We start from the raw sequence: 15,890 nt of genomic DNA, 5'->3' as shown, positions 1-15,890 counted from the left end.
ATATAAATGGAAAGAAATCTAGAGGGGGGACGGGTATAAATGGAAAGAAATCCGGGGGTAGAGGGATATAAATGGAAAGAAATCTAGAGGGGAGACAGGTATAAATGCAAAGAAATCTACAGGGGGAGAAGGGTATAAATAGAAATGAATCTAGAGGGGGAGAAGGGTATAAATAGAAATGAATCTAGAGGGGGAGACGGGCATAAATGGAAAGAAATCTAGAGGGGGAGACGGGTATAAATGGAAAGAAATCTAGAGGGGGAGAGGGATATAAATGGAAAGAAATCTAGAGGGGGAGAAGGGTATACATAGAAATGAGTCTGGGGGGAGACAGGTATACGTGGAAAGAAATAAAAAAATAATAATAATAATGGCATTTATTAAGCGCTTACTATGTGCAAAGCACTGTTCTAAGTGCTGGAAATCTAGACGGGGACGGTATAAATGGAAAGAATTCTAGGGGGGAGACGGGTATAAATGGAAAGAAATCTAGAGGGGGAGACGGGTAAAAATGGACATTAATTCTGGATACGCACAGAAGTGCTTTGGGGCTGAGAGTGCGGTGCTTTTTACCTAAGGCAGAGCACTTAGAAAACGCACTTCCAACTTCCAGATGTCCAACCGCTTTCAACAGATGACAATCAAATTTCGAAGCGCTTACTGTGTGCGGGGCACTGTACTAAGCGCTTGGGAGAGGACAATCCAGCGGTGCCAGTAGCTGTGGAAACGCAAGCACGCCTCAAGAATGAAGACGGGAGGGGAATCGCTGGATCGGTGGGATCTCCGCCGCGCCCCCCGCCCCTGTACCTTGGCCCTAAAAGTTTAACTTTAATATATAATTTCTGAAAAAAAGCCAACAAATCTAAAATCTAACTACGTTTACGTTCTCTATTTTGTACTAATTTAAGCCACAAGGTCCCTAAGGCAGGAACAAGTCTTTTATGTAAGATTGACAGAAAAACATATACATGTCCCTCTACACTGGAAACTCGTGGTGGGCAGGGATTGTGCCTGTTTACTGTTGCATTGTACTCTCCCAAGCACTTAGTACAGTGCTGTGCACACAGTAAGCACTCAAATTCAACTGAATGAAAATATTTTAATAATTAATAATAATTATGGTATATATTGAGTGCTTACTATATGCCAGGCATTGTTCTAAGTGCTGGGGTGGATACAAGCAAATCAGGTTAAACACAGTCCCTGTCCCACATTAAACACAGTCTCAATGCCCGTTTTACAGATGAGGTAACTGGGGCATAGAGAAGTAAAGTGACCTGTCCAAGGTCACACAGCAATCATACAGCAGACACAGGATTAGAACCCATGGCCTTCCGACTCCCGGGCCGTGCTCTATCCACTACACCGCGCTGCTTGTGGTACTTATACGATCTTTGAATTTTTTGATATTATCAAAGTTTAAGAGGCAAATGGATACTTCGGCAAAATATCACTGTTTTACTTCTACTTTCTAAAAGTTACTCCCTAATCGCTGATCAACGACCTTATTGAACAAAATTTCAAAATACAGACTGCTGCACATGAACATGCCAAGCATGGCACATTCTGCTTCTATGACGGAGCAAAATTGTGTGCATCAGTGTTTTCGAATAATCCCAAGAAACTAACAAGAAGTCATTCTTCAAACCTTCAAGTTCCCCTTAGTTTAAGGAGAATTTTGAAAAGATTGAAATGGATCCCATATAGCATTCAGGACAGAAGATGGGGTTCACTGCCAATGAGACACGCTTCAATTTCCCACAAACATCAGTGAAGCTTGCTGGATAAAACAATGAATCCACAACCCCACTGATAACGAGTAATGAAAAAATGAATTTAACGTTGGTGAGTTAAATGAAAACTTTTGAAAAATCACACAAAGCAAATTCACGGATCCTGGTAGGAGAGGTAATGATATTCTGATATAAGCAAAATTTGGTTTAGAGGGATTTGGGAATTTGGTTTATTCATTCATTCAATCATATTTATTGAGCGTTTACTGTTTGCAGAGCACTGTACTAAAAAAAATAAAAATAAAATAATAATGGCATGTATTAGGCGCTTACTATATGCAAACCACTGTTCTAAGTGCTGGGGAGGTTACAAGTTGATCAGGTTGTCCCACGTTGGGGGCTCACAGTCTTAATCCCCATTTTACAGATGAGGTAACTGAGGCACAGAGAAGTGAAGTGACTTGCCCAAAGTCACCCAGCTGACAAGTGGCGGAGCCGGGATTTGAACCCACGACCTCTGATTCCAAAGCCCGGGCTCTTTCCACTGAGCCACGCTGCTTCTACTAAGCGCTTGGGAAGTACAAATCTTCACCACACAGAGATGGTCCCTTCCCAACAATGGGCTCACAGTCTAGAAGGGGGAGACAGACAACAGAACAAGTAGACAGACGTCAATACCATCAGAATAAACAGAATTATGGCTATATACACATCATTAATAAAACAGAGTAATAAATATGTACAAATATATACGAGTGCTGGGGGGAAGGGGGTAGGGCAGAGGGAGGAAGGGGGGTAATGGGGAGGAGGAGGAGAGGAAAAGGGGGGGCTCAGTTTGCAAAGGCCTCCCAGACTATGGACCCTCTATGGTTTTAAGGGATTCGACCTTATGTATCTGCTGGTTTACAGCATACAGAATAACTCTTTGTACAAAATTTTGACAGTTGTATGCCATTATCCAGCACTGCCATAAAACAATTTGAATCTTGATAGCAACACCTAAAAAGAAATTCTAAGGGTAGAACTTGTCACGGAACTAGCCTTTTAAAGCCCAGCAAGTCTTGCAAAAAGAACTTCTACCATACTACACTGCCAAAGTAGAATTGTATCATTAAACTTGGCTTTATTATCAAAACTGCGTAAGATGAACTGAAACCTGTTTCAAAAAGAATGGCTATTTCACTAGTCCTAAGGCTTGATTTATCTGTTGCACAAACAGAGCTTTCTGGAATTTCTAGAAGCATTCAGAATAACTTCATGTACATTTTTCTCTTTGTGTCAGAGAAATCCCTTAATCTTCCACCATGACTGCCTAAACTCTTTACCATATGTTCTCCCTTTAACAGATGTTCCTATCAGCATTTCTTTTATGGGCAGAAAACAGTGAGCTAAAATGCTGAAAAAATGGCTTCCAAACGTCTCACAAGAATTGCCAAATTAGGAACACCAACTATTTAAATGAAGCAATAAATGGTTTTCATTTCTCAGCACTAAAAAGTCAGGAAATGTATACTCTAATTTAAAGCAGTAAAGAAACCTGGTATATATCAGTGTGAAACAGTAGCAAGATCACACCACTTACACATTTTAGAACGCAGATTCTACTTGAAGGTGGGCAACGCACATTCTTAGTCCAAATTTCATAAAATTATCTGAGCAACGGAAGTTTGAATGCTAATAAATTTAGGGAAGAGGAACCTTAGAAAGGGCCCATCTTTGAAGGAACACACTGACTTCCGATGTGTCCTTTCCATTACTTATTCTACTTCCTAGGTTAAGGGAAAGTACAGCAGAGAAAAGACACATGTTCCTTGATTTCAGGAGTTCACAGTCTAATGAGATCGGCAGGACAAAGTTGTTGTTGTTTTTTAATCTTAACTGGAATTCACTCAAGCAAGCAAATTTCAGGAAAATATACAGCAATCAATCAATCAGTGGTATACCATAATACCCCTCCCCAGAGCACCCGCTTGTACAGATTTATTACTCAATTTTACTTGTACATATTTACTATTCTATTTATTTTGTTAATGATGTGCACTGAGCTTTAATTCTTTTTGTTCTGACGACTTGACACCTGTCCACTTGTTTTGTTGTCTGTCTCCCCCTTCTAGACTGTGAGCCCGCTGTCGGGCAGGGACCGTCTCTATATGTTGCCAACTTGTACTTCCCAAGCGCTTACTACAGTGCTCTGCACACAGTAAGCGCTCAATAAACACGATTGAATGAGTGGTATTGTTTGAGGCCTTACAGTGTACACAGCAAGATACTAAACTCATTCAACCCCATTAATTTCAACCCCACTTACCATGTGCACAGCACTGTACTAAGCATGTTGGAGAGTACAATATAACAATAAACAAAACAACAAAACAAACTAAACATCTCTATATGTTGCCAACTTGTACTTCCCAAGTGCTTAGTACAGTGCTCTGCACACAGTAAGTGCTCAATAAATACGATTGATTGACTGATTGACAGTACAATACAGCATGGAAGGCAGCATAAGAAAGTGTGGCTCAGTGGAAAGAGCCCAGGCTTGGGAGTCAAAGGCCATGGATTCTAATCCCGACCCTGCCACTTCTCTGCTGTGTGATTTTGGGCAAGTCACTTAACGTCTCTGGGCCTCAGTTACCTCATCTGTAAAATGAGGATGAAGACTGTGAGCCCCACCTGGGACAACCTGATTACCTTGTATCTATACCAGCGCTTAGAACAGTGCTGGGCACATAGTAAGCACTTACATACCATCATTTATTTATTTTATATACAACAGAGCTGGCAGACATAAAGAAATGGTTTTGCTAATAAATCCTAATCCCTGGCTATTTTGATCAATTATAATATGTTCAATTTTATACAATGAAAAAGTTTACCTGAAGGAAATGTTTCCCCTTCTAGACTGTGAGCCCACTGTTGGGTAGGAACTGTCTCTATATGTTGCCAACTTGTACTTCCCAAGCGCTTAGTACAGTGCTCTGCACACAGTAAGCACTCAATAAATACGATTGACTGATTGATTAACAAGAAACTGCACGGTGTATTAAACAGCAAATCTGCTAGTCAACTTTAAAAAATAATTTTGTTTTCCTGTAACTTTAGTACTTTATTTCACATCCACGGTTCTGATGAGAAGCAGCATGGCATAGTGGATAGCATACAGGCCTGGGAGCCAGAAGGTCACGGGTTCTAATCCCGGCTCCGTCACTTGTCTGCTGCATGGCCACTTCTCTGTGCCTCAGTTACCTCATTTGTAAAATGGGGGTTGAGACTGTGAGCCCCACTTGGGACAGGGACTGTGTCCAACCCAATCTGCTTGTCTCCTCTCCAGTGCTTAGTACAGTGTCTAGCATATAGCTGAGCACTGAACAAATACCATAATAATTATTATTATCAAATGTCCAATCAATTACTGACCTCTTCTCCAAACTAATAACAAGAGTGGTAGCATTTGTTATGTGCTTACTATGTGTCACACACTGTACTGAGCACTGGGGTAAACACAAGATAATGTGGTGGGACCCAGTCCCTGTCCCACATGAGCCTCAAAAGCTAATTAAGAGAAAGCAGAGCCCAAAGTGACTTGTCCAAGGTCACACAGCAGGTAAGTGGCAGATTGGGGATTAGAACCCAGGTCATCTGTCTCCCAGGCATTTTCCTCTAGGCCCCGCTTGCTTCCCATGTTTTTTTTTTTCTTCAGAGATGAAGTAGCGTGGCCCAATGGAAAGATCGCATGACTTCCAGTCCTGTGATCTTGTCTACTGTGTGAACTTTCATTCATTCATTCAATCGTATTTATTGAGCGCTTACTGTGTACAGAGCACTGTACTAAGCGCCTGGGAAGTACAAGTTGGCAACATATACAGATGGTCCCTAACCAACAACAGGCTCACAGTTTAGAAGCGGGGGGACAGACAACAAAACATGTTTGCACTTGTGAACTTGCATAAGTCACTTAATTTCTCTGAGCCCATTTCCTCATCTGTAAAATGGGGATTAAATACCTGTTCTCCCTCCCTCTTAGACTGGGACCTTAATGTAGGGCAGAGACTGTGTCTAATCTGATTATCATGTACCAAACCCGGTGCATAGTCCTTAGCACACAGATAAGGCCTAACAAATGTAATCATTATTAGTAGTATAGCATCCAATATGGTGCTTTCCAGGTGGTACAGAAATTAAACAGCCCCTTCATAATAAAATCTAAATGTGAATTTCAATTCATAAAGAGGAATGTTGAAGACAGTGATGGTTGATGAATGGTACGTGAGTTCAGATGGTCATGATGAATAAGCCTCCCTGCCTCTTACAGTCCACTCCATTCATTCAATATTTATTGAGCGCTTACTGTGTGCAGAGCACTGTACTAAGCAGCTTGGGAGTACAATTTGGCAACATATAGAGATGGTCCCTACCCAATTTAATAATAATAATAGCATTGGGTAGGCACTTACTATGTGCCAAGCGCTGTTCTAAGCACGGGGTTAGATACAAGGCAATCAGGCTGTCCCACGTGGGGCTCAAAGTCTCAATCCCCATTTTACAGGTGAGCACAGAGAACTGGTGACTTGCCCAAAGTCACACAGCTAAGTGGCGGAGCCAGGATTAGAACCCACGACCTCTGACTCCCAAGCCTAGGCTCTTTCCACTAAGCCACACTGCTCCTCAGCCTTTAGAACAGTGTCCGGAGCTTAGAACGGTGTTTGGCACATAGTGAGTGCTAAACAAATACCATTATTATTATTATTATTATTATTATCATTATTATTATTATTCCCAAACAGGCCATCCGAGGAACCATCTCCCAGCAAGGAGGATCCACGGGAGACGAGTCCCAGATCCAGAAAAGCAGAACCACTCCGGTTAAGGTGAGGCGGGGTGGAGAATGAGTAATTCCACAATACCTGCTTCACTTGATGGTTTTCAAGATAAACTTCTTAATGCCTTTATGCACACACAGAAAAAACCGTTTGCATAATAGTTTCTGGAAAACCCAATTAAAACGCCCTTTGCCGGGCAGCAGGTTTCTTCCCTTGCACTGAAACTTGCTCCAAGACCCGAAGGGGTGGCCTTGCCCCCTGGGGTGAGGAGGTAGGGGGCTGAAGCGTGGCAAGGCCCCCCAAATCAATCAATCGTATTTATTGAGCGCTTACTGTGTGCAGAGCACTGTACTGAGCGCTTGGGAAGTACAAGTTGGCAACATATAGAGACAGTCCCTACCCAACAGTGGGCTCGCAGTCTAAGCGGGCAGGGAGGAGGTTCTGAGCTGAGGGTGGACAGGAAAGAGCTACCTGTTTGTGAGCCCATTGTTGGGTAGGGATTGTCTTTATCTGTGGCCGAATTGTACTTTCCAAGCCCTTAGTACAGGGCTCTGCACACAGTAGGCGCTCAATAAATACGATTGAATGAATGAATGAATGAATAAATGAATGAACCCCCTTCCGGCAAGAAGGAAGCTTTCCTCCCCCTGGGCAACCTGGGCCTGGGAGGGGACAGTCACGAAAAGCGGTGTGACCTAGTGGAAAGAGCATAGGCATGAGAGTCATTCATTCATTCAACCGTACTTATTGAGCGTTTACTGTATGAAAAGCACTGAACTAAACGCTTGGGAAAGTACAATGTAACATCAGACACCTTCCCTCCCCACAACATCCCGCCTCCGCCACCTCCCCGCTGGGTGAGCCTGGGCAAGTCACCTACCTTCTCTAGGCCTCAGTAAGCACTTAAATACCAATACGCCACTTGCCAGCTGTGACTTTGGGCAAGACACTTGACTTCTCTGTGCCTCAGTTACCTCATCTGTAAAAGGGGGATGAAGACAGTGAGCCCCATGTGGGACAACCTGATTACCTTGAATATATCCCAGCGCTTAGAATAGTGCTTGGCACATAGTACGCGCTTAGCAAATGCCATCACTATTATTATTACCATTATTATTACCTTCTCTAAGCCTCAGTGCCCCCATCTGCAAAATGGGGCTTCAATACTTGTTCTCCCTACTTGGACTGTGAGCCCCATTTGGGAGCTGATGACCTTGTCTCTACCCCATGGCTCAGTACAGAGCAGGCACTTGACAAATACCACGATGCAAGGCTCAGTGGAAAGAGCCCGGGCTTGGGAGACAGAAGTCATGAGTTCTAATACCGGCACCGCCATTCGTCAGCTGTGTGACTTTGGGCAAGTCACTTCATTCTCTGGGCCTCAGTTCCCTCATCTGTAAAAGGGGGATGAAGACTGTGAGCTCTCCGTGGGACAACCTGATCACCTTGTAACCTCCCCAGCACTAGGAACAGTGCTTTGCACATAGTAAGCACTTAACAAATGCCATCATGATTATTATGATGGGTTCTAATCTCGGTTCCGCCACTTGTCCGCTGGGTGATTCTGGGCAACTCCACTTCTCTGGGCCTCAATGACCTCACCTGCAAAATGGGGATGAAGACAGTGAGCCCCATGTGGGACAACCTGATCACCTTGTATCCTCCCCAGTGCTGAGAACAGTGCTTGGCACACAGTAAGCGCTTAACAAATACTATCATTATTGTTGTTATTACTTCACTTCTCTGTGCCTCAGTTCCCTCATCTGTAAAAGGGTGACGAATAATAATAAAATAAATAATAATGGCATTTATTAAGTGCTTACTATGTGCAAAGCACTGTTCTAAGAGCCAGAGGGGGATCCAAGGTGATCAGGTTGTCCCACGGGGGGCTCACAGTCTTCATCCCCATTTTACAGATGAGATAACTGAGGCCCGGAGAAGTGAAGTGACTCGCCCAAAGTCACACAGCTGACAATTGGCAGAGCCGGGATTTGAACCCATGACCTCTGACTCCAAAGCCCGGGCTCTTCCCACCGAGCCACGCTGCATCACTACTGTTATTATTACTTCACTTCGTGCCTCAGTTCCCTCATCTGTAAAAGGGGGACCAAGACAGTGAGCCCCATGCGGGACAACCTGATCACCCTGGATCCTCCCCAGCGCTTAGGACAGTGCTTGGCACATAGTAAGCGCTTAACAAATACAGAGAAGCAGCGTGGCTCAGTGGAAAGAGCATGGGCTTTGGAGTCAGAGGTCATGGGTTCAAATCCCTGCTCCACCAACTGTCAGCTGTGTGACTGGGCAGGTCACTTCACTTCTCTGGGCCTCAGTTCTCTCATATGTAAAATGGGGATGAAGACTGTGAGCCCCCCGTGGGACAACCTGATCACCTTGTATCCTTTCCAGCACTTAGAACAGTGCTTTGCACATAGTAAGCTCTTAATAAATCATGGCTCAGTGGAAAGAGCACGGGCTTTGGAGTCAGAGGTCAATCAATCAATCAATCGTATTTATTGAGCGCTTACTATGTGCAGAGCACTGTACTAAGCGCTTGGGAAGTACAAATTGGCAACACATAGAGACAGTCCCTACCCAACAGTGGGCTCACAGTCTAAAAGGGGGAGACAGAGAACAGAACCAAACATACCAACAAAATAAAATAAATAGGATAGAAATGTACATGTAAAATAAATAAATAAATAAATAGGGTAATAAATATGTACAACCATATATACATATATACAGGTGCTGTAGGGAAGGGAAGGAGGTAAGATGGGGGGATGGAGGGGGGGACGAGGGGGAGAGGAAGGAAGGGGCTCAGTCTGGGAAGGCCTCCTGGAGGAGGTGAGCTCTCAGCAGGGCCTTGAACGGAGGAAGAGAGCTAGCTTGGCTGGGGAGGTCATGGGTTCAAATCCTGGCTCCGCCAATTGTCAGCTGTGTGACTTTGGGCAGGTCACTTCACTTCTCCGGGCCTCAGTTCCCTCATCTATAAAATGGGGAGGAAGACTGTGAGCCCCCCGTGGGACAACCTGATCACCTTGTATCCTTTCCAGTGCTTAGAACAGTGCTTTGCACATAGTAAGCGCTTAGTAAATCATGCCTCAGTGGAAAGAGCACGGGCTTTGGAGTCAGAGGTCATGGGTTCAAACTCCAGCTCCGCCAATTGTCAGCTGTGTGACTTTGGGCAGGTCACTTCACTTCTCCGGGCCTCAGTTCCCTCATCTGTAAAATGGGGATGAAGACTGTGAGCCCCCCGTGGGACAACCTGATCACCTTGTATCCTTTCCAGCGCTTCGAACAGTGCTTTGCACATAGTAAGCGCTTAACAAATGCCATCATTATGAGCCCGCTGTTGGGTAGGGAGGTTACAATAATGATGATGATGATGATGGCATTTGTTAAGCGCTTACTACGTGCAAAGCACTGTTCTAAGCGCTGGGGGGGTTACAATGATGATGATTCCTTCATTCCTTCAATCGTATTTATTGAGCGCTCACTATGTGCAAAGCACTGGACTAAGCGCTTGGGAAGTACAAGTTGACAACATATAGAGACGGTCCCTACCCAACAGTGGGCTCACAGCCTAGAAGGCGGAGACAGACGACAAAACATATTAACAAAATAAAATAAATAGAATACGTACAAATAAAATAGAGTAACAAATACGTACAAACATATATACATATATACAGGTGCTGCGGGAGGGGAAGGAGGTAAGGCGGGGGGTATGGGTAGCATGGCTCATTAGAAAGAGTACGGGCTTTGGAGTCAGAGGTCATGGGTTCGAATCCCGGCTCCACCACAAGTCTGCTGTATGACCTTGGGCAAGTCACTTAACTTCCCTGAGCCTCAGTTACCTCATCTGTAAAAATGGGGATTCAGTCTGTGAGCCCCACGTGGGACAATTTGATCACACTGTATCCCCCCCAGTGCTTAGAACAGTGTTTTGCACATAGTAAGCGCTTAACAAATGCCATTATTATTATTATGGGGAGGGGGAGGAGGGGGCTCAGTCTGGGAAGGCCTCCTGGAGGTTACGCTGGGGAGGTTACGGTGATGATGATGGCATTTGTTAAGCGCTTACTATGTGCAAAGCACTGTTCTAAGCGCTGGGAGGGTTACAATGATGATGATCCCTTCAGTCCTTCAATCGTATTTATTGAGCTCTCACTGTGTGCAGAGCACTGGACTAAGCGCTTGGGAAGTCCAAGTTGGCAACATATAGAGACGGTCCCTACCCAACAGTGGGCTCACAGTCTAGAAGGGGGAGACAGACAACAAAACATATTAACAAAATAAACTAAATAGAATATGTACAAATAAAAAAAAATAGAGTAATAAATATGTACAAGCATATATACATATATACAGGTGCTGCGGGGAGGGGAAGGAGGTAACGCGGGGGGGGGGATGGGGAGGGGGAGGAGGGGGCTCAGTCTGGGAAGGCCTCCTGGAGGTTACAATGATGATGGCATTTATTAAGCGCTTACTATGTGCAAAGCACTGTTCTAAGCACTGGGGGTGGTTGCAATGATGATGATTCATTCATTCCTTCAATCATATTTATTGAGCGCTTACTATGTGCAGAGCACTGTACTAAGCACTTGGGAAGTACAAGTTGGCAACATCTAGAGACGGTCCCTACCCAACAGTGGGCTCACAGTCTAGAAGGGGGAGACAGACGGCAAAACATATTAACAAAATAAAATACATAGAATATGTACAAATAGAGTAATAAATACGTACAAACATATATACAGGTGCTGCGGGGAGGGGAAGGAGGTAAGGCGTGGGGGGGATGGGGAGCATGGCTCAGTGGAAAGAGCCGGGGCTTTGGAGTCAGAGGTCACGGGTTCGAATCCCGGCTCCACCACAAGTCTGCTGTGTGACCTTGGGCAAGTCACTTAACTTCATCAGTTCCCTCATCTGTAAAAATGGGGATTAAGACTGTGAGCCCCACGTGGGACAACTTGATCCCACTGCATCCCCCCCAGCGCTTAGAACAGTGCTTTGCACATAGTAAGCGCTTAACAAATGCCATCCTCGTTATTATTATTATGGGGAGGAGGGGGCTCAGTCTGGGAAGGCCTCCTGGAGGTTACAATCATGATGGCATTTATTAGGCGCTTACTATGTGCCAAGTACTGTTCTAAGCGCTAGGGGGGTTACAATGATGATGATTCCTTCATTCCTTCAAGCGTATTTTTTGGGCGCTCACTGTGTGCAGAGCACTGGACTAAGCGCTTGGGGAAGTACAAGTTGGCAATATATAGAGACGGTCCCTACCCAACAGTGGGCTCACAGTCTGGAAGGGGGAGACAGACGACAAAACAAAACATATTAACAAAATAAAATACATAGACTATGTACAAATAAAATAGAATAATAAATACGTACAAACATATATACAGGTGCTGCGGGGAGTGGAAGGAGGTAAGGCGGGGAGGATGGGGAGCGTGGCTCAGTGGAAAGAGCCCGGGCTTTGGAGTCAGAGGTCACGGGTTCGAATCCCGGCTCCACCACAACTCTGCTGTGTGACCTTGGGCAAGTCACTTAACTTCTTCAGTTCCCTCATCTGTAAAAATGGGGATTAAGACTGTGGGCCCCACGTGGGACAACTTGATCCCACTGTATCCCCCCCCCCAGCGCTTAGAACATTGCTTTGCACATAGTAAGCGCTTAACAAATGCCATCCTCGTTATTATTATTATTATGAACAGGAGGGGGCTCAGTCTGGGAAGGCCTCCTGGAGGTTACAATGATGGCATTTATTAGGCGCTTACTATGTGCCAAGCACTGTTCTAAGCACTGGGGAGGTTACAGTGATGATGATTCCTTCATTCCTATTTATTGAGCGCTCACTGTGCGCAGAGCACTGGACTAAGCGCTGGGGAAGGCTCACCTCTTCCTCCTCCTCGCGCTGAGGAGGTTACAATGATGATGATTCCTTCATTCCTATTTATTGAGCGCTCACCGTGTGCAGAGCACTGGACTAAGCGCTGGGGAAGGCTCACCTCTTCCTCCTCCTCGCGCTGAGGAGGTTACAATGATGATGATTCCTTCATTCCTATTTACTGAGCGCTCACTGTGTGCAGAGCACTGGACTAAGCGCTGAGGAAGGCTCACCTCTTCCTCCTCCTCGCGCTGAGGAGGTTACAATGATGATGATTCCTTCATTCCTATTTATTGAGCGCTCACCGTGTGCAGAGCACTGGACTAAGCGCTGGGGAAGGCTCACCTCTTCCTCCTCCTCGCGCTGAGGAGGTTACAATGATGATGATTCCTTCATTCCTATTTATTGAGCGCTCACTGTGTGCGGAGCACTGGACTAAGCGCTGGGGAAGGCTCACCTCTTCCTCCTCCTCGCGCTGAGGAGGTTACAATGATGATGATTCCTTCATTCCTATTTATTGAGTGCTCACTGTGCGCAGAGCACTGGACTAAGCGCTGGGGAAGGCTCACCTCTTCCTCCTCCTCGCGCTGAGGAGGTTACAATGATGATGATTCCTTCATTCCTATTTATTGAGCGCTCACTGTGTGCGGAGCACTGGACTAAGCGCTGGGGAAGGCTCACCTCTTCCTCCTCCTCCTCACGCTGAGGAGGTTACAATGATGATGATTCCTTCATTCCTATTTATTGAGCGCTCACTATGCGCAGAGCACTGGACTAAGTGCTGGGGAAGGCTCACCTCTTCCTCCTCCTCGCGCTGAGGAGGTTACAATGATGATGATTCCTTCATTCCTATTTATTGAGCGCTCACTGTGTGCGGAGCACTGGACTAAGCGCTGGGGAAGGCTCACCTCTTCCTCCTCCTCCTCGCGCTGAGGAGGTTACAATGATGATGATTCCTTCATTCCTATTTATTGAGCGCTCACTATGCGCAGAGCACTGGACTAAGTGCTGGGGAAGGCTCACCTCTTCCTCCTCCTCGCGCTGAGGAGGTTACAATGATGATGATTCCTTCATTCCTATTTATTGGGCGCTCACTGTGTGCAGGGCACTGGACTAAGCGCTGGGGAAGGCTCACCTCTTCCTCCTCCTCCTCCTCATGCTGAGGAGGTTACAATGATGATGATTCCTTCATTCCTATTTATTGAGCGCTCACTGTGCGCAGAGCACTGGACTAAGCGCTGGGGAAGGCTCACCTCTTCCTCCTCCTTGCGCTGAGGAGGTTACAATGATGATGATTCCTTCATTCCTATTTACTGAGCGCTCACTGTGCACAGAGCACTTGACTAAGCGCTGGGGAAGGCTCACCTCTTCCTCCTCCTCCTCGCGGTGAGGAGGTTACAATGATGATGATTCCTTCATTCCTATTTATTGAGCGCTCACTGTGCGCAGAGCACTGGACTACGCGCTGGGGAAGGCTCACCTCTTCCTCCTCCTCCTCCTCGCGCTGAGGAGGTTACAATGATGATGATTCCTTCATTCCTATTTACTGAGCGCTCACTGTGCGCAGAGCACTGGACTAAGCGCTGGGGAAGGCTCACCTCTTCCTCCTCCTCGCGCTGAGGAGGTTACAATGATGATGATTCCTTCATTCCTATTTATTGAGCGCTCACTGGGTGCAGAGCACTGGACGAAGCGCTGGGGAAGGCTCACCTCTTCCTCCTCCTCCTCCTCGCGCTGAGGAGGTTACAATGATGATGATTCCTTCATTCCTATTTATTGAGCGCTCACTGGGTGCAAAGCACTGGACTAAGCGCTGGGGAAGGCTCACCTCTTCCTCCTCCTCGCGCTGAGGAGGTTACAATGATGATGATTCCTTCATTCCTATTTATTGGGCGCTCACTGTGTGCAGGGCACTGGACTACGCGCTGGGGAAGGCTCACCTCTTCCTCCTCCTCCTCCTCGCGCTGAGGAGGTTACAATGATGATGATTCCTTCATTCCTATTTATTGAGCGCTCACTGGGTGCAAAGCACTGGACTAAGCACTGGGGAAGGCTCACCTCTTCCTCCTCCTCACGCTGAGGAGGTTACAATGATGATGATTCCTTCATTCCTATTTATTGAGCGCTCACTGTGCGCGGAGCACTGGACTAAGCGCTGGGGAAGGCTCACCTCTTCCTCCTCCTCCTCCTCGTCGTCGTGGTGGTGGTGGTGGTGGTCGACTAGCCTGAGGCGGCTGAGGGAGAGCGCGCGAGCCCCCCTGCCCTCAGGCCGCCTCCTCCTCCTCCTCCGCCCGTCCTGTCAGGCGGCGAAGAGACGACGCCGGCGCAGAGGATGACGGGAGCCGCCGTCACGCCAACCTCCCGCGCGCCGCTGCCCCGCCCTGCCCGCCTCACGCCTCCTGTTTACGGCGGGCCCCTCGGCGCGCATGCGCACTCCCCCCCCTCGCGCCCGCTGCCACCGGCTTCCCTCAATGAGGCGCGAGGCACGCCGGGAGGCGTAGTTTTCAAGAGGCTCGAGCTTCCGGCGCTGCCGCGGCGGCGGACTACAACCCCCAGAATGCCCCGTGCCCGCAGACGGGGAGGGGCGGGGCAAAGAGCGCCTCTCCCGCGCCTGCGTATTGTGTGCCTCTGGAAGGGAGAGGAATAATCCATCAATCAATCAATCATATTTATTGAGCGCTTACTATGCGCTTGGGCAGTACAAATTGGCAACATAGAGAGACAGTCCCTACCCAACAGCGGGCTCACAGTCTAGAAGGGGGAGACAGACAAGGAGACAAAACATATTAACAAAACAAATAGAATAAATATGTACAAATAAAATAGAGTAATAAATATGTACAAACATATGTACACCTATACAGGTGCTGTGGGGAGGGGAAGGAGGTAAGGCGAGGGGGAGGAGGGGGAGAGGAAGGAGGGGGCTCAGTCTGGGAAGGCCTCCTGGAGGAGGTGGGCTCTCAGTAGGTGATCACCTTGTATCCCCTCCAGTGCTTACAACAGTGCTTCTCTAATCACAACCCAGCCCACACACATCATTCCTCTAATGCCAACCTATTCGCAGTATAGTACTTTGATCTCAGGTATCTCTCTGATAACCCAACCTCTTGTCCACATAATAATAATAATAATGATGGTATTTGTTAAGCACTTACTATGTGCAGAGCATTGCTCTAAATGCTGAATCCTGCCCCTGGCCTGGAACCCCCTTCATATCTGTCAGACCATTCCTCTCCCCACCCTCACAGTAAGCACTCAATAGTAATAATAACAATTATAATAATGATGGTTTTTGTTAAGCACTTACTATGTGCCAAGCACAGTTCTACGCACTGAGGTAGATACAAGGTAATCAGGTTGTCCCACGTGGAGCTCACAGTCTTCATCCCCATTTGACACGTGAGGGAATTGAGGCCCAGAGAAGTGAAGTGACTTGCCCAAAGT

The 15,890-nt window shown here is 46.6% G+C and overlaps 1 protein-coding gene across 1 annotated transcript in view; it reads right to left on the bottom strand.

The window, feature by feature from the left end:
- RALBP1 (ralA binding protein 1) overlaps nt 1–14,760 on the bottom strand; it is a 68,342-nt gene extending 53,582 nt beyond the window's left edge. The window contains exon 1 of the mRNA XM_038746381.1: nt 14,617–14,760. The gene's annotated coding sequence lies outside the window, so the exon portion shown is untranslated. The remainder of the gene's footprint in view (nt 1–14,616) is intronic.
- Nucleotides 14,761–15,890: the final 1,130 nt, after the last annotated feature.

Source organism: Tachyglossus aculeatus, chromosome 5, assembly GCF_015852505.1.
Source record: "Tachyglossus aculeatus isolate mTacAcu1 chromosome 5, mTacAcu1.pri, whole genome shotgun sequence".
In the NCBI taxonomy this organism is placed as follows: domain Eukaryota; kingdom Metazoa; phylum Chordata; class Mammalia; order Monotremata; family Tachyglossidae; genus Tachyglossus; species Tachyglossus aculeatus.
This window is presented reverse-complemented; position numbering and strand designations above follow the sequence as displayed.